Source organism: Culex pipiens, chromosome 1, assembly GCF_016801865.2.
Source record: "Culex pipiens pallens isolate TS chromosome 1, TS_CPP_V2, whole genome shotgun sequence".
Taxonomy (NCBI): Eukaryota; Metazoa; Arthropoda; class Insecta; order Diptera; family Culicidae; genus Culex; species Culex pipiens.
In genome coordinates, this window is record NC_068937.1 from 109,188,380 (window position 1) to 109,210,510 (window position 22,131).

General features: G+C 38.7%; 1 protein-coding gene across 11 annotated transcripts in view; it reads right to left on the bottom strand.

The window, feature by feature from the left end:
• LOC120429283 (afadin) overlaps nucleotides 1–22,131 on the bottom strand; it is a 154,538-nt gene that overhangs the window by 64,422 nt on the left and 67,985 nt on the right. Inside the window, exon 1 of one of the 11 annotated variants that reach the window (XM_039594513.2) lies at nucleotides 829–1,212. The exons of the other annotated variants lie outside the window; for them this stretch is intronic. The gene's annotated coding sequence lies outside the window, so the exon portion shown is untranslated. Of the gene's footprint in view, nucleotides 1–828; nucleotides 1,213–22,131 lie in introns of those variants that run through there. 11 annotated transcript variants of the gene reach the window in all.

Here is a 22,131-nt window from a genome sequence, read left to right on the forward strand (position 1 = left end):
AGGATAAAGAAGTAGATCAAAGAAATCTTTTACAACAAAGGCACTGATGGTACAATCACTGTTTGCAGTATGTAGAAAAAAAAACATGAAACAAAAATGAAAAAAAAACGATCTTTTGAAGATAAATATGCTTCGGTAGAGTCACTGGTCGGCAGTTGGGAACACATTTCAAATGTTGGGGACCATCCATAAACCACGTGGACACATTTTTGGATCTCACCCCCCCTCCCTCCACCCTCATACAACAAAACTTATTGGAAAGTGGACAATCGCTTAACCCCCCCCCCCCTCCCCTGAAATGTCCACGTGGTTTATGGATGGCCGAATTCCGGATTGTAAAAAGAGGTTTGCATTGCCTTGTCGATTCAAGCCTTCGAACACCTAATTTCGAGTAGCATTCATGCATTAGAGAACATTAAGGCCATGCTGTAGAGCGAAAAATTTGATTCATGCAAGTGAAAACAAAACTTGTTTATAAAGCAAATATAAACTTATAATAAAGTGATCAACAATTTTAAAGTCGAGGCAATATCCGCTGATCTTATTCATGCTTTGCAAGAATTGGGCTGTACGATGCTGTAAATTCGTGAAACGAGGCTTTTATTTTCCTTAGTTTTATTTGATGGATTTAAAATGTTCAAAATGTATGACACTAGATTATAATTTATGAATGACCCACATTCAAATTGCATTTCATAATGAATGAGACCAGCCACTTTAGCCGGTCAAAACGAAAAACAAAATAGCTTACGCAGCACTTTAGCTGAGTTAAGATTTGTATTGCCATCCACACATACATTGTATTGTCTCAGCCCTAAAAAAACTTACTGCGACAAATGAGATAAATTTTGGCGCCTGTCTCAACTCAGACCAGAGGATTAGCACCATCCGAAAGGAGTGCACCAGTTCACCACCACCGGATCGTCCTTCAGCTGCAAGGACTTTGTACACTTGACTTTTTTGTCCTTGATTTGCGTGCATGTGCATCCGGTCACCACTTGACTTGACACCACTATTCTTATCACTGCATTCTGTGATAGTGCATCGCCTTCACCTGAAGCAGTTGACCAACGACACCGAGGCCAATTCGAGGGAGGGTTAGGGACGTTTTTCCAGCAATGCCTTGACCACCAAAGCGTTCTGGAGCGGACGCTAAACAAAACCGAACGTCCTCCTGCGCGATTGCACACCAACCACCAAAACCGACCCAACCGGGCAAGTAATCCGACACCAACTGGTTCTGCCCTGAATGACGACGACATCATGGACACATCGGCGTCGTCGTCATCGTCATCATCGGGGGGCCGCCATCGATTCCTCAGCCGTTGCGTTTGGGTTGGTTAGTTTGATGGGTGGCTGGGTTGAGTGGTAAGCAGCCCGAGTTTTCGAGTGGATGTTGCTCCACCCACTCTCTCCCCCTCGCTTGTCAGACTTCCGATAAAAGGAGGAAATGGAAAAGTAAGGAGGGAGAGAGTTGTGGAGGTTTTTCTTTTGAGCACCAATGCTCTATTTCTGGACGGCGGCGTCGCGCCGATATTATAGTTGCCGCTGGCTTGGAATTCTTGGCTTATCTTGCGGTGGTGATTGTCGGTAATGTGCGGTGCATTTTGAACGTGGAAAGCGAACAACCAACCAGGCATTTTTTTTCAAGTCCTGATAAATTCCCAGATAGCCGCCAGTAAACATTGGGAAATTGTTAGTACGAATGTCGTTTAGTAGAGGGGATTAGTGCAATTAGTAAGTTTTGTATCTGATTTCAGTGAGAACAAGAAGAAAACATTACTTTATCTTACTAAAGATGACTGGGACCAAAGTAATCTAACGTAAAGTTCTTCATAATTTCAGTATTATTAGATAACAAGAAAATGGCTTATCTTGCGGTGGAGATTGTCGGTAATGTGCGGTGCATTTTGAACGTGGAAAGCGAACAACCAACCAGCCAGTGTTATCAAGTCGTCGCCGTCGTGCTAACTTGTCGTACGTGCATTTTGGGCCAAATTGAGTTAAGAACGCCATTTTGTGCAGCTCACAATGCCTCACCTTTTGACCTTCACAGATCCCCAAAATTCGATTCCAATCCTGAGATATTCAATAAAAACCAAAAAAGCTCCGCGGATTTTTGTCACTTTTCATATGAAATAAGTTTCAATCTTGTCGTGCTATCTTGTCACTCCCTGAAAATTTAGGTAAGAGCGACAATTGGCCAAAGGGATTTCAGGTCAGGAAGTGTTTGACGCACGTACAAGTGAGACTACCGTAAACATTTGTAATTATAACTCGGGACTCCGGCAACCAAATACAACCAAACTTCGGGGCAATGCACAGAATGGTCAACCAAACAAAACGTGTTTTTTATTGTTTACATTGCGTGCTCTCGTTTTTGTTTATTCAAGGTCAAACATTAAAACGCGTTTTTCTCGGAACGTCGAAATGGCGGGTGCGACATGATAGCACGACAGCGTCGAAGTGCTGATAAATTCCCAGATAGCCGCCAGTAAACATTGGGAAATTGTTAGTACAAATGTCGTTCAGTTGAGGGGATTTGTGCAATTAGTAAGTTTTGCATCTGATTTCAGTGAGAACAAGAAGAAAACATTACTTTATCTTACTAAAGATGACTGGGACCAAAGTAATCTAACGTAAAGTTCTTCATAATTTCAGTATTATTAGATAACAAGAAAATGGATTTAAATCAGTCAACTCAAAGATTGGGTAAATTTACACCTTTATAGAAGTCATTCGCAATTTCAACTTAATTTGAGGGAAAAATTTAGCATAAAATCAACCCAATTAAATTCAATAAGAGTCAGCTCTGTCTAATAAAAAAGTTGATGAGAATCCACATGGTGCACCATTTTTATTTTTTATTTTTTTGTTAAAGAAATACACAGCAAAAAAGCTCATCGATTTCCAAGTTTGAAGCTTTTCAGTAATCTGAACACGGCATTTCCTATTCAGACTATAGTTCAGGTACGGCCCAGTTGACAGTTTGATTATATTTTAAACAGCAATGAATCATAACAAATCGAATTAAAACCCTTTTTGGTAGAATTATTTCTAAAATTGAATTATTCTATGTATTAAAACTATCTTAATCCACCTATGTGGTTGATGCCTTCCTCTCTCTTTGCCAACAGTGGGTAATATGGAGGGTTAGGGCATACATTTCATCTATTATTTTAGATCCGGAAAAAAAGTACACAATTTTCACTTCAAATTCAAATTCAAATTCGGTTTTATTGGTGATTAATCAAGATACAATAAGTTCTTTTGAGGCACAAAACAGAGTTTTGGAGTTCCTTTCAGCTGTGTGTTACATCATAATCCATTTTGGAACAGTTATTGCTTGTAAATAAAGGTGTTACCAAGAGTAAGAAAAATTAAGAAAAAAAACTTACTAAACTTGCTAGGAATAATTTTCACTTAAGTGATCATAATTCGAGACAGGGTTGCCAGATCTTCAATGTTTTGGATTCGTTGGAAAGGTCATTCAATGGGTTGGATAATGGATCCGGACATCGTTTACACAAATTTAAGTGAGATCCAGCTACAAAAAAGTTTATATATTGTTTATATATATAACCACTTAAATAACTTGAGACAGGGTTGCCAGATCCTCAATGTTTTGGACACAAATTTATTTGTCTCTGACAATGATTAAAGAGCCTGATTGCATCAAATTTTGTTCGGCCACTTTGAGTATAAGCAGAGAGTGGATTTTTGCCTTCCTCACCTCACTGAGGAAAGGCTATAAAATCACTCGAAAAACGAAATTATTAATTTGACCACCTAGACCCACCTTCATGTATACATATCGACTCAGAATCAAATTCTGAGCAAATGTCTGTGTGTGTGGTGGGATGTTGATCAAAAAATTTGCACTGGGTTATCTCGGCACTGGCTCAACCGATTTTGTCTGTTTTGGTCTCATTCGATCCGTCTTGGGGTCCCATAGGTCGCTATTAAAAATTATAAAGTTTAGTTAAGTACTTCAAAGAAATGCAAAAAAAAACGATTTTAACAAAAGTCCGGAAGATTGTAAAAAGGGTGGTTTTTGTAAGAAAACCCGCCATGTTATACATTTTTAGAAAGGTATTGAAAGACCTTTCAAACGAGTTCAAAAGATTGAAGATCTGACTACCCTATCAAAAGTTATAAGCACTTAAGTATTACTTATGCACTTTTCTGAAGCCGGATCTCAGATATTTTGATGAAAACATTGTCTGGATCTATCATGCAACCTGTCGTTGGATAGGTTATCAAAAAACCTTTAAAAAGGGGTTCAAAAGATCGAAGATCAAACAACCCTATCAAAAGTTATAAGCACTTAAGTGTTATTTATGCACTTTTCGGAAGCCGGATCTCAGATATTTTGATGAAAACATTGTCCGGATCTATCATGCGACCTGTCGTTGGATAGGTTATTAAAAAACCTTTCAAACGAGTTCAAAAGATTAAAGATCTGACAACCCTATCAAAAGTTATAAGCACTTAAGTGTTATTTATGCACTTTTCGGAAGCCGGATATCTGATATTTTGAAGGAAACGTTGTCCGGATCTATCTTGCGACCTGTCGTTGGATAGGTTATCAAAAGACCTTTCAAACGAGTTCAAAAGATTGAAGATCTGACGGGATCAAAAGTTATAAGCACATAAGTGCCCTGAAATATGAAGATCTGACTACCCAATCTTATGGTATGAATAATAAGTCAAATTGATAGAACACTGAAAGTTCCGTCTTTTTGTGTCTATTTTGGATAGCATTACGCTTTAAACGTGAGGAAGGCAACAACCACATTAGGGTGGATTAAGCAACGTTTTTATTTCTCAAAAGTATATATTTCGTAATAAACTTGCATGGATGTTTCTTAACAGAAAATAAAACAAGACAGATTTAGCAGAATGCCTGGATTTTTTCATACCAAAAAAATTTTTTTGTTTTGAAATTGTGAGGAATAAAGAAGTTACAAACAATTTCAACATTTTATGTACAGCGACAGGCTCTGAAACATTACTTTGATTATAAAATTAGTTATTTTGCATACAAACTTTTAAAATCCAAGAAAACTAGTTAAGCTCTGAAATAGTGATATTTGGAATGAATTTTAATTTTGGGTTTAAAAAATAGCTTATGCAATTTTCATGTGCATCACAATATTTTAAAATTATTTTATGGGAAAAAAATAGTAAGACATGACATCGTTTGACAAAGAGTTTTTTTTTTTATCCAAATACGAGCCCATTTCCGAAACATGTTTTTCATCGGTAGTGTTCTACGTGATTTCGACACCTTCCTTATGCTCAGCAAGCAGAACAATAGAAAGGATCTGCTCCTCGGGCGGAACATCGAGAGCATTCGAGGACCATCAGCGCACTAACAGCCCCAGGCCAGACGAAAATGGAGAAACTAGTGGGGACCCTCGAAATCTAGAACGAAAGAGTTTACCTCTCCACCCTTCACCTTCTAGATTGTGGTGGTGCTTGCGTGACCGTGCATGACACATGTATAATGTATGTCACGATTATTATGTGCCACATGGTCGGACACTTTTCGGTTCTGTCACTCTTGTGGGCTTCGGGTTTCACTCAATTTTGTGCCTACGAAACCAGCCCAGACACGAAGGACAAAGCGTGGAAAACTCCTCATCAACAGCAAGGATCGTGCTGATATCGGATCGTGGCTTCGTCGTAACATGTCCTGTCTACGGCGGGTTTTAGGTGATTTTGATTAAATAAAGTTGTTTGCTAGCTTCCACATAAAGGATGGCGCGCCAAGGGACAGATACTGATAATAATGACAATGTGGCGTCTTTGATTAACGTGTGAGTATAGTTTGGCCAAACTAAGCTGCTTTATGGAAAATCTAGTTTTTTTTGTAGGATCAATGTTGTACGTGAACATACGAATTCTATTAGGCTGACAAATATATTCAAATGTTAGCAGTGATAACACAAATTTCTTGTCGGATCAATCAAATTGTACCTTTGGGCTAGAGCCAATTTGTTACTATCAGGCAAGTCTCGTTTGAATATTTATGGTAACCACAAGGAAGGAAGCACAAATCCATAAATTTTGCTTCCTACATCGTTTCCTGATTCATCCACCAGACGGTCCCAAATGGAAAACTCACAGTTCATTTCTAATGGAAATGTATGCGGTTTCCCTGGATTTTATTACCGAAACTATAAGTTCAATATAATTCTGCCTTCCTCACAGTCTGATCGTAAAGGCCAACCTTCATCCCAACTCGAGTTTGATTTCCCATTTCGACATTTGAACCATTAAAAGCTTCCACAAAAAAAAAAAAAAACGAGAATGTCCCCAGCTGGTCGGTCGGTAAGGGCAAAGGTGAACGCTATCGATTTTACACACTCGGAATACTTCCGAGAATTCCGGGCACACAACAGCAACAACAGAAAAAAAAACATTCCACAGCCCGGCAAATTGTTGCTTGTTGCTAGACGACTCACGTGTCTCACTCGACCGTGCACTCTAGTTTGCTGACCTCGAAGCATCGAGACCATAATCGTCGCGGTTGTGATATCTTGTCTCATGAGAATTTGTGACGATTCGGGATGGCTTAAGCTTCAAAACTTCAAAACGACAACATAGCACGATCATGTCGACATACTTTGGACCACATGGCTTTGGCCGACGACAGTGACGGATCGCGGAGCGTTGTGAAATTCTTGTTTTGACTAGCAGCGGTGGACGGGACGGTACCACTGTTATCTACTAAAGTTTCCTGCTTGCTGAACGTTGATGGAGTCGAATTTTGTGCCTCAATTTGTTTGACTGAACTGCTGACACAGTCACACACTAAGACCGATGGATATGGCGACGACAACAGCGTCGCGACGTCAGGAATCGTTGCAAAGTGCATTCTCGTGCTATCGGTTGACTTTTCTTCCCTCCCACACGTGAGAAATAATGGTAATGCATTAGCGTAGTAATGGTGTGGAATGCATCAGGTTAGCTTGAATTGTCAAACAAAATCTGCAGAATCATTTTTCAAAATAACTAAAACTTTTAAATGTAGAAAGCATTAAACCTAGGATCCTGATAACACAACTCGACATTTTTGAGGTTGATGTCAGTGAATGCTTCAGTTTCGGCAAGGTATGATAGATTTGGGCTCCCTGAACACGCTCTTATCAACAGATTAACGGTGGGTGCGCATGGTTGCTTGATATGACTCCATAATATTTATTCCAGAAATTGACAATATTATTTACTGGCAGGAAATTCACTAAAATTTAGTTCTGTTGGTTGGAACGTGTTCAGGGAGTCCAAATCTATCATACCTAGTGCGTCCATCCCGGGAATTCCCGGGACAAAAATCCCGGGATTTTTCCTAAACCGGGAATTCTCGAATCCCGGGATTTTCTATAATTTGTCCCGGGAATTCCCGAAATTGAAAAAAATCATATTTTGGTCTGGAAATTCAGATTTGGTTGTGAAAATAGTAGAACAATAAAATGAATTAAAATTTGTATTCAGCAAATCTCAGCATTAAATTGGCTTTTTAGGAAAAAATATTATAATTTTAATTAACAGGTCCGCAAAATGCCTAGTGCTTTAATTTTTTTTCTCTATTATTTTTTTTTTAAAGACTGGATATATTTACGTATATTTTCGATTTTAAATTTGAAAAAAAAAACAATCTCATATCAAATTATTTATAATCAACCACCGGCATCTAGGGCAAATACGTACAAATGTAACGAATAAATACACAGAAAAAAATCATGGTAATATTACATCTGGGAAGGAGTACATCTTTTATGTCAGAAAAAAGGTGTAATTTTACCTCTGGAAATGTGTAATTTTACCACTTTTCTGGTGTAATGTCACTTTTTCAGTCTAAATTGAGGTAAAACTACATCATAAAAGAGGTAATATTCAACCTTCCAAAATTACAGCTTCCAAATTTACATTATTTTTTTCTGTGTACAGCTATTAAAGCAAAAAATAATTGCATGACGTTTTGGATGACTTCGGTTAAAACAGGAACAGAACAAAACAATTTGTACTTCCAAATGTATTGCTCTAAAATCTCCTGTACCTATTTAGACTGTAATTCTGATTTTCCCTCGGTTGTAGGTAGTAACTTGAAGATAATTTGTAAAATATGTTTTATATAAAACAAAGAATTCAAAACTTATCTAAAATTTTACATTGACTGGTATCATTTTATTAATTGTCGTTTTTTTGTTTTTTAGACATATCAAATATTTTTTTAAGCTTTTTTAGTAATGTCATATAAAAAAATATATAAAAGCAAAAAAAAATTGAAAGGATTCCAAAGTTTTTTTAGAATAGGTCCTATAAACATATGGAAGACAAAAGCTTATTGGACCTTTTAAAAAAAAACTCAAGAATTATGTAATGTAATTCGATTCGCAAATAAAAAAATAATTAATCATACTGGAATTAAAAATAGTAGTTGATATAAAATCCTTAACACCACAAAGACAAAACAAAATTTCTTTTACGTTATTTTAAAACTGTCGTCTTTGTTTAGATTGAAGTGAGGATTATCACCATTTGATATTATTAAGCTAATTCAATGATTTTAAGCTTGAAAACATAACAAAAATATTGAAACATAGATTTTATTACTGATTCAAAAATTTCCCGGGATCCCGGGAATTCCCGGGATTCCAAAAATATTTTTCCCGTTTCCCGGGAAATTCAAAACCCGAGAAATTCAAAACCCGAAAAAATTGGACGCCCTAATCATACCTTAACGACACAGAAGTATTTACTGACATCAACTTCAAAAATCATTGAGCTACCACGATTCGCAAGCAGCCAGCGATTTGCGATTTGGTCGATTAGTTTACACAACAATCCAAATCCTTTATGATTTTGCTAGGTCTTCTTCAAAACCTTAAATCTTCGTATCTTTAAAACATTTAGAAATTAGGAAATTTCTAAGGGTAAGGCAGTTGACCTCTTCGATTTGCGTGAAACATTGTCCTTAGGAGTAACTTTTGTCCCTGATCACGAATCCGAGGTCCGTTTTTTGATATCTCGTGACGGAGGGGTGGTACGACCCCTTTCATTTTTGAACATTCGAAAAAAGAGGTGTTTTTTAATAATTTGCAGCCTGAAACGGTGATGAGATAGAAATTTGGTGTCAAAGGGACTTTTATGTAAAATTAGACGCCCAATTTGATGGCGTACTCAGAATTCCGAAAACAAGTATTTTTCATCGAAAAATACACTAAAAAAGTTTTGAAAACTCTGCCGTTTTCCGTTACTCAACTGTAAATTTTTTTGGAACATGTCATTTTAAGGGAAATTTAATGTACTTTTTGAATCTACATTGACCCAGAAGGGTCATTTTTTCATTAAGAACAAAATTTTCCATTTTAAAATTTCGTGTTTTTTTCTAACTTTGCAGGGTTATTTTTTAGAGTGTAGTAACGTTGTACAAAGTTGTAGAGCAGACAATTACAAAAAATTTTATATGTAAACATAAGGGTAATTCTCTACCAACTCACACGAAATCGAGAAAAGTTGCCCCGACCCCTCTTCGATTTGCGTGAAACTTTGTCCTAAGGGGTAACTTTTGTCCCTGATCACGAATCCGAGGTCCGTTTTTTGATATCTCGTGACGGAGGGGCGGTACGACCCCTTCCATTTTTGAACATGCGAAAAAGAGGTGTTTTTCAATAATTTGCAGCCTGAAACGGTGATGAGATAGAAATTTAATGTCAAAGGGACTTTTATGTAAAATTAGACGCCCGATTTGATGGCGTACTCAGAATTCCGAAAAAACGTATTTTTCATCGAAAAAAACACTAAAAAAGTTTTAAAAATTCTCCCATTTTCTGTTACTCGACTGTAAAAAAATTTGGAACATGTCATTTTATGGGAAATTTAATGTACTTTTCGAATCTACATTGACCCAGAAGGGTCATTTTTCATTTAGAACACAATTTTTTATTTTAAAATTTCGTGTTTTTCTAACTTTGCAGGGTTATTTTTTAGAGTGTAACAATGTTCTACAAAGTTGTAGAGCAGACAATTACAAAAATTTTGATATATAGACATAAGGGGTTTGCTAATAAACATCACGAGTTATCGCGATTTTACGAAAAAAAAGTTTTGAAAAAGTTGGTCGTCATCGATCATGGCCGTTCATGGTCACCCGCGACAGACACGGACGACGAAACAAAGAGAAACACAAAAAGTAACTTTTTCAAAACTTTTTTTCGTAAAATCGCGATAACTCGTGATGTTTATTTATAAGCAAACCCCTTATGTCTATATATCAAAATTTTTGTAATTGTCTGCTCTACAACTTTGTAGAACATGGTTACACTCTAAAAACTAACCCTGCAAAGTTTGAAAAAACACGAAATTTTAAAATGAAAAATTTTGTTCTAAATGAAAAAATGACCCTTCTGGGTCAATGTAGATTCGAAAAGTACATTAAATTTCCCATAAAATGACATGTTCCAAAAAAATTTACAGTCGAGTAACGGAAAATGGGAGAATTTTTAAAACTTTTTTAGTGTTTTTTTTCGATGAAAAATACGTTTTTTCGGAATTCTGAGTACGCCATCAAATCGGGCGTCTAATTTTACATAAAAGTCCCTTTGACATTAAATTTCTATCTCATCACCGTTTCAGGCTGCAAATTATTGAAAAACACCTCTTTTTCGCATGTTCAAAAATGGAAGGGGTCGTACCGCCCCTCCGTCACGAGATATCAAAAAACGGACCTCGGATTCGTGATCAGGGACAAAAGTTACCCCTTAGGACAAAGTTTCACGCAAATCGAAGAGGGGTCGGGGCAACTGCTGTGTGAGTTGGCGGAGAATTACCCATAAGGGGTTTGTTTGTAAACATCACGAGTAATCACGATTTTACGAGAAAAAGATTTGAAAAAGTTGGTCGTCGTCGATCATGGCCGTTCATCGTCACCCGCGACAGTCACGGACGACGAAACAAAGAGAAACGCAAAATGTAACTTTTTCAAAACTTTTTTTTCGTAAATTCGCGATAACTCGTGATGTTTATAAGCAAACCCCCTTATGTTTGTATATCAAAATTTTTGTAATTATCTGCTCTATAACTTTGTAGAACATTATTACACTCTTAAAAATATTCCTGCAAAGTTAGAAAAAAACACGAAATTTTAAAATGACAGATTTTGTTCTAAATGAAAAATGACCCTTCTGGGTCAATGTAAATTCGAAAAGTACATTAAATTTCTCTTAAAATGACATGTTCCAAAATTTTTTACAGTCAAGTAACGGAAAATGGGAGAGTTTTTTAAATTTTTTTAGTGTTTTTACGATGAAAAATACGTTTTTTGAAATTCTGAGTACGCCATCAAATCGGGCGTCTAATTTAACATAAAAGTCCCTTTGACATTAAATTTCTATCTCATCACCGTTTCAGGCTGCAAATTGTTGAAAAACACCTCTTTTTCGCATATTCAAAAATTGAGGGGGTCATACCGCCCCTCCGTCACGAGATATCAAAAACCGGACCTCGGATTCGTGATCAGGGACAAAAGTTACCCCTTAGGACAAAGTTTCACGCAAATCGAAGAGGGTTCGGGGCAACTTTTCCCGATTTGGTGTGAGTTGGTAGAAAATTACCCATCTCTAAAAAAAACAATTCTTCTGATATTTTGAAAAATATTTTTTATCTTGTCGCAAGAACTTGAAATATTTTTAAATGTAGAGACATCACGGCAAACGCCCACTTACGAACACGTTACGGATACATATCATCACTTCCGTTAATAAACCATGAGACGTCTGCTTCGGACCACACCAGCCAGCTGGTCGACTAGCCATACGATTAACAGAAGCAGGTTAGTCTGTTTAAATAAAAATCAGAAACCTTTTCAAAAGTTTAAATTAAATTTTCCATCTGGACTAAAATGGGTTAATATCAGGATGTTTAAATTTGTATTAAAACTAAATCAATAAAATATTTTGAAACATAACTGTTCCAGGCATGAGATAATATACGACATAAAAAAACACTTAAAAATGATTTGCTCTCCAGCTCCTCGCAGCAAAAGACATTACACAATAAATCATTCCAACCAGCCATTAAGACTCCCGAAGCTACTCGGAAAGAATCGCTGTAAGAATCCTTCCCAGGACAGCATCGCAAGACTCACGTCGTGGCACGAAGAAAGCAATTCTCCCATCCAATTATTCTTAATAACACAAACACTTTCACACACTTGCACCATCTGCGCCAATGACCTTACACAATCTACGGTGCCGTAGGTTGGAGCCTGTTACATAGAAACATGTGTCGTTACTTTTATTTACTTGTGGTCTTAGGGATGAATTTAGAAATTGACATCTGAAAAGGGCATTTTGTCTTCACTTAGTAAAAAATTTCATGAATGCTTTTTTTACAAAAAACTGCGATATCTCAAAGGAAAAGCAAAACAATGTTTCCTCCCAAAATGAGCTTTTTTTTTGTTTCACTTTCCCAACAAGAGCAAAAGCAGGGCAGACTACAAAAAAAAGGGCAAAAACGGCCAAGAAGTGGCGTGTGCCCGCCTCCGACTGGGGACAAAGAATCTGTTCTGCTTTTCGCGTGGAGCTTTGTCTCAAATGGTGCCTTGCAACAAAGACACGCCACGGATGGTGTCCTATCTCGTTGGATCGTTCGACTGCGACCAGGGACCTTGAGGGACTCGCTACGTGTCAGTCACATATGCGGCATATTGTAAGTGGCGCTGGCTTCTGCTGCTGCTTCTTCTAATTCAAAAGGGCTGCAGCACTTTGTGTGTTGGGCCATTGAGCGTGCTCGCATCGGGGAAAGTGACGTCGATCGAAAGTGGCTAAGCGAAGGTGAATTTCAAAGTTTTTTTTTTGTATGAGGTCTTATAAGCTATTGTGTATCAAATGTTTATAGAACCTAAAAAAACTCTAGATTTGAAGGATGCTAATAAATTGTATCATTTCCAAACAAAAACACAACAAACATATGATTAGAAACATGTTAACTTTTTTTTTCATGATTTTATGATATTATTTATTTTATACTGTTGTCAAAATATTCCCTGAAATATTTTGCATCATAACATTTTTCATACATGTCAAGGATACATCTAAGCAAACTGGTCATACATATTCTAAAGAGAGTGCCTGCGTCAGATTTAATGTTGTTATGATATGAATTTGTGGCATTTTCTCATCTCTTTAAAAAAAGTTTTTTTTCTGTTAGAAATTCACAAAATGTCAATCAATTTTTGAAAACAAAATTAGCCAAAGTTTTTTTCTGAGCATGAGCATGAGAGACCACCCATGGTTGTCCTTCTCCGTTGCTGAACAGGACTGTAATATCCTATCAATACAACGGACAATACGCTTGAACGATCTAATGGTGTTTCCCTTATCAACAGCATGTATGAATGCGCTGAAAAGATAAAACATCAAGATCATTAAAACTAGATCTGGAGCAAATAGGTAACAGTCGTTGGCCACCAACGGCGCCCGCCATGTCAGTTTGTAGATCTCGGGGGATTGGGACGGGAATGTTAGTTAGCACAGGTTGCTACAAAGGGTGGGTTCTATACGATATCCACACCCCCACGTGTGCCGGAAAACTACTTCTACTTGGGATTTTGTTAGTGGGTAAGGGTAATGGCCAGGATTCAACATAGAGAATGATGATGCGACCCAATAATCAATAAATTTTGTTTAATTGTGTGATGTATTATGCATTCTCAAGGCAAACAGTCGGAGTATGCGGATGAGACTATTCCCGGTTATTTGGTGTTGAGTTTAGCATAAATGATTCAATCTTAGACAGCCGGCTGTGGAAAGATAAAACCAACTAAAATGCGAAAACGCGAAACCGCCCGGACCGAAATACACACACAATCGGGGGGACAACAAAGACGGCAACGGCATCGAAAATCCTGCGAGATGACCGCGACGCGCACCGTTCAAATTCTCCAAAGCAACTGTCAACATCGCGAAATCACCCGGGTCGAAATACACACACAATCGGGGGGGAAACAAAGACGGAAACGGTAACGAAAATCCGGCGTGTTGACCGCGACGCGCAACGTTCAAATTCTCCAAAGCAACTGTCAACATCGCGGAATCGTCCGGGTCGAAATACACACACAATCGGGGGGGAAACAAAGACGGAAACGGTAACGAAAATCCGGCGTGTTGACCGCGACGCGCAACGTTCAAATTCTCCAAAGCAACTTAGCCAAAGTTTTTTTCTAATAAGTTTTCCCAAAATACAAAATTTTGAAAATCCTAAAAGTGTTCAATGAGATTGATTGAAATACAAAAAAAATCTATCAAAGTTTAAATTGTTTGCATAATACATGTTTTGCCCTTTCATTGATACTCGGAGGTGAAGTTTGTATGGGAAAAATCGAAAAAAAATATGAAAACCCCAATTTTCTTATGGTTTGGTCTGCACGGCCTTCTACTTCCATCCAAATATTCCCAAAAGTGAAATTCTTATTGGAAATTTAATAATCTACAACTTTGTAGAACATACCAAAGCTATAAAACTCGATGCTGAAAAGTTATTAACGATTAAAAAAAATCATGTTTGTATGAAAAACATTATTTCACCAACTTCAGGTTCGGGTATCATTGGGTTAATCTCAACAAATTTCGCTCAAAATTGGCACAGAAAACCGTTTTTCGCTTGTGGAGCAGGGGGTCGTTTTTTCTGGGAACCCTAATGAGCACACACCTTTTTTTTTAAATCTGTTTTTAGGGCATTAACATATAAATTTTTATCTATTGACATAACAAATTTGGAGACTTTTGTTTGTATTATTGTAGAGTTATAGCTATTTTAAGTTAGCAGCAGGGTTGTTAAAATATCAAAATATCAGCTCTAAGCAACTACAATTATCCCGCACGAAAAGCCGAACACGTTTTCGTGTTTACACACTCGCGATTGACATTTTCCTTTTCTCTCTCATTGCCGCTTCCACGATCATCCTACCGCAACAGCGTTGAATCACAAATACCGCCACAAAACCAATTTCGCAAACGCAATTTAAAGGGAAGTCATGCGTGGTCGGCTCCTGGATTGATCGCAGCAACCGGTGCGCGAGGTTGAACTTTTTTTCCGCTCCGCGTCATTTTTCCCAACTTTGGAATTATTCGTCTTGAAGAAAAAGTGAATTTTGTGTTAAAGTCGTCGGGAAGTGAAGCAGTTTTCTAACATCCGGCTTGGATGGATCGCGGTGCTGGAGAAGGACGGTTCAATCAAGGACGTGTGCTCGTTCCAGGGTGGCCGTCGGAACTTTCCGGGAGAGCAGGGTGGTGATGGGTTCGACAGGGAAAAAGGCAACAACCGTAAGCATGCGGGAACTAGCCCGAATTGGGAAGGTGGCGAGCGCAGAGAGCGAGGCGGTCCTCGGTCACAGCGTGAACGGTCCCCGTCAAGGTAAAAGTCTCGCGAGCGAAAGAGAATCGGAGCCGTGGGGCACGGATTACTGCGCCGGCACCGTTTTACGTGGCAAGTTCCCTTAGAGGTGGAAAAGGAGGACGACGGAGGCAAGCGGAAGCAGCCCAAGCGGTAACCGGCATATTTCGCCTCGTGCATTCCATAGCAAATCTGGTGTCCGCTGTTGTTACAAGCCTTCTGGAGACGTTTGTAGAGAAGCTAACTGGTGAGCTCGTTCTTTTTATGAGACAACAATTCTTTCATATATTCTGACATACACACACATCATTCAAGACAACCACGCCAAATTATTACTATAAAGGAGCGGCCGTAGCTGAATGGTTACGTTGTTCGCATTGTTAGCGAATGGTCCTGGGTTCGATTCCCATCTGCTCCCAACGAGAAAGTTTTCGGAAATATAAATTGAAGCTTTGAATAAGAATCGAAGTTGCTCGAGTCGGGGTTCGATCCCCCGTCTTTTGGATTGTTAAGCTACGACTGGAATTAAGAACACTGTTACCTCTAAAACTATATACGCGCTGGGTCTTTGTCCATTTGACAAGGGTTCAGAAGTGCTAAATAACGTTTGAATCCGATTGATGCAAACGTTCTTTAGGGCGGGGCTTGTCAATTCAAGCTGAGGTACCTCGCGCACGGCTAGCCTGCGTAGAAATGGGTCACCGAAGCTCGGCAGAGCTAACACCATCCTAATGCCTATGCGAGTTATTTGCATGTATAGAATGTAAACTTAAAATACATGGAAACAACTCAATTTGTAAGAAGCGACCGCGTGGTCCCGTTTGATTGGTTGCACACACACACACACACACACACACACACACACACACACACACACACACACGTCATGCGTGGTCGGCTCCTTATCGCCATCACGCGTTCTCTCATTGCAGTTTTCGGAGGGATTGAGAGACTTAGCGGTGAGAGCGCACAGTCGAGGAAAAGGGAAGGAGTGATAGAGAGAGAATGACATCGCTGGGAATCACGAGACACAAGACGAGTTCTCACAAGCTATAGTGACGGCCGCTATACTGTCGGATGTTTTTGGTGCAGAGATAATCAATTGATAGCTTTTCTATCACTCATTTGCAACACTGGACCTCGGCATGCACAAAGAATATGTTCTGCGAGTCTTCACCTCTAAATTTAGCTATTGGTCCATCAAATTTCGCGATATCACGATATCAGAAAATCTCTTTTAAAGATACGGGTACCCAAAAAAATTCATAGCACTTTTGTACGATCAGCTCCCATGTCTCACAAACAGAGGGTCCAGGGATTAAATTCCAGTCGGTCCAATGAAAATTTGGACTTTGGAATAGAACATAGAATATGAAAAAAAAAACCACTTGATCAGGTGGGATTCGAAATCGAACCTTTGAATTGATGGCTGGGACGCTAACATGTCTGCCTCTAGGAGTGATTTGATCCCATGATAGCCACCACCCAGTTTTATTAAGGTCTTGATTGCTTTATAGTTTTATTTGGGCATTCACCGCAACCAAAAAGCAACAGCTAATTAGTAGGTCCTAACAAGGTCGCATGCCTCGGACATGAAACCTTTTGACATTAAAAGCCAAATAGCATTCAATAAGGTTTAATGAAAGTTTTAAGAGAGTCTTGAAAACCCAACGGCACTGTCATGCCAAACGGTTTTATCGCATGCTTCTTTAAAACCAAAGGTGTTTTATCTGTAAAGTGCCGTTAGGTTGAAGTTGAATTTTGGAATGTTGAAAATTTGGTAGGTTGAATATTACTCTTTTTTGCCTTTCTTACTAAAGAAAGGTATAGGGTTTGCTTTTGGCTCCGACGCCAAATCAAGCTTCGTTCCCAAATCATTTCTCGAGAAATATTCATTCGAAAAATCTGCAAAAAATCATGGACGATCGATTTTCGACGCCCGATCGATTGACAATGACAGAATTGGTCTACCTTCAATATCCGAATTTTGGCGCTTAATTTACTGTAGAGCACGCGTGACGTCCATGTGTGGTAAAAAAGTGCTCAATTTTGTGGTAGGGGGTTTCTCAGAGCCCACATTATGGATTTAAGCTCTCTTGGGCGCATTTGAAAGGGGATGTGCTGAACCTGAACCAGTTCCATACCAAATTTGAATTTATCCATTTTTTATGGGGACTCGGAGTGTGTTTTCACCAAATCAGGCGGTTTTCAAATGAAAATTCGGTCGAAAATAGAAGTATTGAAGTCGTTTATTTATCCAAAAAATTGCATTTTTCCAGCCCTACATCCTCCCAAATTTTCATCCATGTCGGTAATGTGGTTCTTGATTTACAGCTTGTGGACTAATTCACTGTGAGGGGGAAAAACCCCTAAAAAAGGTAAAAGCCAATTTTCACCAAATGCCAAAACTATTCCTTTGGCATTTTATCTAATTTTTTTTCTCCACATCATAATCTAGACCATACTCGATGTTCTGAAACAAATTTGACCTCATTCGGATTTACCGTTCAGATTTTAGAAAATTTCTATTTTTGCCTTTCTTACTAAAGAAAGGTATAGGGTTTGCTTTTGGCTCCGAAGCCAAATCAAGCTTCGTTCCCAAATCATTTCTCGAGAAATATTCATTCGAAAAATCTGCAAAAAATCATGGACGATCGATTTTCGTCGCTTCGTCGACAAGTTGTCAAGTTGAGCTTCACATGCAGACGCGAGTAATGCTGGCGCGTGATGCTGGCGCGTATAGAGTTTTGATACTAGATTACCCCCTTTTAGTGCAAGTTGCTTTATCGATTGCTCGTTCATCACACATCGCCTATCATTATTTTCTATGCTAAGCTTCAGTGAACGCAAACTAGACGCAAGCAGCTATCTGTTCTGAAGCCTCACGCTCATTCTTTTACCTTTCTTTTTTGTTTTGCTCATTCACTGATCGAACTCTGAGCGAACGAATTTCTGGGAAGCGTCCAAGCTTCCCATGTGCCAGTGACAACGCACATCGCGGGTTTGGTTTTCTAGCTTCGGTACTAGCCTTTTTGTGTATTAGTATTTTTGTTCATCGTACCAGCGCACCAAGGTGGTTTATTCGGTACGTTTGCGTTTGTCGTAGTGAAGTCCCACCGAGCGCTCAGTCGTTGTATGCTTCCCAATCCCAAAAACGCCTAAATGCATACTACATAATTTTCTGGCTTGCTTATTGAAAGCTCACAATTTTGCCTAACGCCTAAATGACAGTTTAGTGAATTACAGTAGGTTGAAACGCTTTCAAGAACATTTATGCGGCTTTACCGTTACATCGTTGTTTACAACACGACAAATTCTCGGGTGTTGAAACACTTTCTGTAACCACTTAAACGCATTGGAGCAAGACGGAATTATTTTGTTTTCTCGTAAATTCTTGATATTTTGAAAAGTGCAAAAAAACACTCAGAGAATACGAGCAATTTAGCAATATGCAGAAAACATTACGAACATCGCAAATTGTGAGCTAATTCTCTGTCTCAAAAACAATGTGTTCTGATCTAAAAAATCGAAAATGCTTGTGTGCGAGCACAGCTTACAACCGGCCATGGCAAATGGGGCAAAAACCAGCGCTTTTCAGTTTTATGAAAAAATCATGTTGAGTTTTGAATTGATTCATGAATGGGCCATACTTTATTTTGCTATTTCTTTGAAAAAAAATCAACTGCCGTTTTCTTCCTTTTGTAAGAAAGGCTCTATCTCACCCCAGGTGGGATTAAATCGGGTTTTTTAAGTAATATTACATAAAAAATGTGTAAAAATGTGAACCTGATGAATATTCATCAAAAACTGATGAAAATTCATCATTTTTTGGGGTAAAATTCATAATTTTTTTAGCCACAAAATCTGTCACCATTTCCTGATGAATATTACCATCATTTTTTTCTGTGTATGCAAAAAGCTTACTTAAAACCATAGGTTCCTTAAAAAGCATTTAACGATGCCAATTAGCAATGCATAAATATGGCGCTAAACGCGTGTTCTGATTTAATGAGATTGACCGCCATCTTGGTTGAGAAAATAGAGAAGTAATAAATTTGATAAAAACACACATTAATGCTGCATTTCTGATATGGGTAATTCTCCACCAACTCACACAGCAGTTACCCCGACCCCTTTACGATTTGCGTGAAACTTTGTCCTAAGGGGTAACTTTTGTCCCTGATCACGAATCCGAGGTCCGTTTTTTGATATCTCGTGACGGAGGGGCGGTACGACCCCTTTCATTTTTGAACATGCGAAAAAAGAGGTGTTTTTCAATAAATTGCAGCCTGAAACGGTGATGAGATAGAAATTTGGTATCAAAGGGATCTTAATGTAAAATTGGACGCCCGATTTGATGGCGTACTCAAAATTCCGAAAAAACGTTTAATTTATGTATCGACAAAAATTTCATTTTTTTCAAAGAATTGCAAAACAATATTTTATTCCATCGAAACTTGTATTACAAAATTATTAATTTTGATGAAGCGAGTTAATTTATTTTGGCTCTATCTCCCCTACATTTATCAATAAAACTCCTACCGCAGCTGAATTTGAGCCATCAATTGCGAGAAAAAAGCTTTGACATTATTTTAATTACCTCCAATATCTATTTTTTATCATCGCCATTTTTACAAAAATCACCGTTCTATCATTTGGCAAGACAAAGATTTAATTTTGCCAGGATAAAACCTTTTTGACATAAGACGTTTGAAGACGTATGAAATGTCATTTTTCCATTTAGTTGTAAAGAATTGAATGCGGAGGTCCTTTTGGGTTTAGAGAGGGGTTTATCGGGGTTCTGGAGAGTTTATTACGACTAAGTGGTTGTAATGTTGTGGTTGGTAGGCTTCTCCAGTCTGTCATGAAGTTTGACATCTTGGCCAATCTTAATCTGGGTTCTGGAACATGGGTCATGTGGTCAATTCTGTATTAAAGTAAATCTTTCCCAGTTCCTGAGGGGAACACCCTTGAAGAGTATCGGGGCCGGCATTTACAAAGCCGACTCAGTGGCAATTTCATTCTCAACTTAATGTTAACATGTTAAGGTTAATGTTAACATTCCATAGGTCGCCTCCCTAAGGTGTCGTTATAAGGTCCAGTTTGTGACGATACACTACCTTCCCTTTACTAAGCAATCGATTCCAGAAGGGAAAAGATCACCAGTTGTGTTGGTCCGAGCCGGGATTTGAACCCCGATCTACCGCTTACGAGGCGGAAGCGTTACCACTGGGCTACGTGGCTCGGTCATTGTATCATAAAAAACAAATTCTGTCGATATTTAGCCACATGAGACTCTTACTGAACCCACCGGAACAATAATTCCGGTGAAAATTCGACCATATCTCGGTTCCCAATTGTCCGTCCTCGGTGTCATTTACATAAGAAAAATCCTGGTTGGACTTGGGAACCAAAGTGGAGATGGAAGTGACCAGCAATTAGGTAGGGCTTAAATTACGTTTAAAATCCGGTCACTTCGGTCCTCTTGGTACACACAGATCCCCGAACAACCATGCCACATCTATTTGAGACTGTTTCCCAATCAACACATTTATGAAAAAATCGTTCTCTCCTCATCAAACTCTAGAAAACTATAAAAGAACGCCGTTGATCAACACGTTGATTATCGATAATCAACGCGTTGATCAACGACTCCGTTGACGTTGACGATTAAATCAACGATGGCTACGATTACGATTACGTTTAAATCAACGATCAACGACATCGATGACGTTGATTCAACGATTAACAGCATTGCATCTTAGGATATTGTCATAATAATTTTTCTTTCAAATTTCCTGCCATCCAAGCTCGTCTAGAGGCGGGGTTTAGAGAATGAATTGCAAAACCGATTACAGTTTTGTTGTGTTTTTAAAACATTTCCAAGCGTCGACAGTGTAACCAATTAAAATTGAGCAATTATCACGACATTAAATGTTTTAATTCCGCAAAGCACTCATGTGTACGAAGCAGCCGCATTACGGAAGCCATTTGAGCAAACATCATAAACCCAAACCAACATGCAACGCAATCTCAGTCTAGTGCTTCCAAGAATTCCTTTAAACCCTTCTAGGATAACCCAACTAGCGTCATCATCAGAAAGAGGAAAAAAAAAAGTTCCAGAAGAGAAAAAGAGAAGATGAAAAAAGTCCTTCCTGTGATCCTTTCTCGCCGGGAACAGGACAGGAAGTGGATTGAGTAGCAAAGGCAATATAAATTCATTAAACAAATGTAAATATACCGGAGGAGAAGGAGCAGCAGCAGAGTCGGTAGGGCTGGCAAAATAATGAAAACGCAAACACCGGAGGCAGTCTGGGATGTGTTGCAACTCGGGCAAAAAGTCATCACCACTTCTTCTTGCTGCTCTGTGGAGAACTGTGCCGCACACGACTGCCGGCGCTTTGCGTTTGTGTGTGTGTGTTTGTGTAAGTGTGCAACTTTCCTTTTTCTTTTTGCTGAATGTAAGAAGCAAGAGCGCGAATGTCGTCACTCGCTTGGTGGGTGTTGGACGTCTACAAACACCACCCACCGCCTAAGGGGTCGTGGTGTTGGAGTTTTTCCCGTGGATTCCTGAAGCCAAAAGTGTTTGTTGTTTTGCTGTTGCTGAATTTGACGTTAAAGCACGTTTCGCGTCGGTTGCCCTCGTGATTCGTGTTATGGTTCCTCTGTGGCCTGTGTTGCTGCTGGAAATGTTCAACAGTTCAACAAACTTGGGATGCGAAAAGTTTG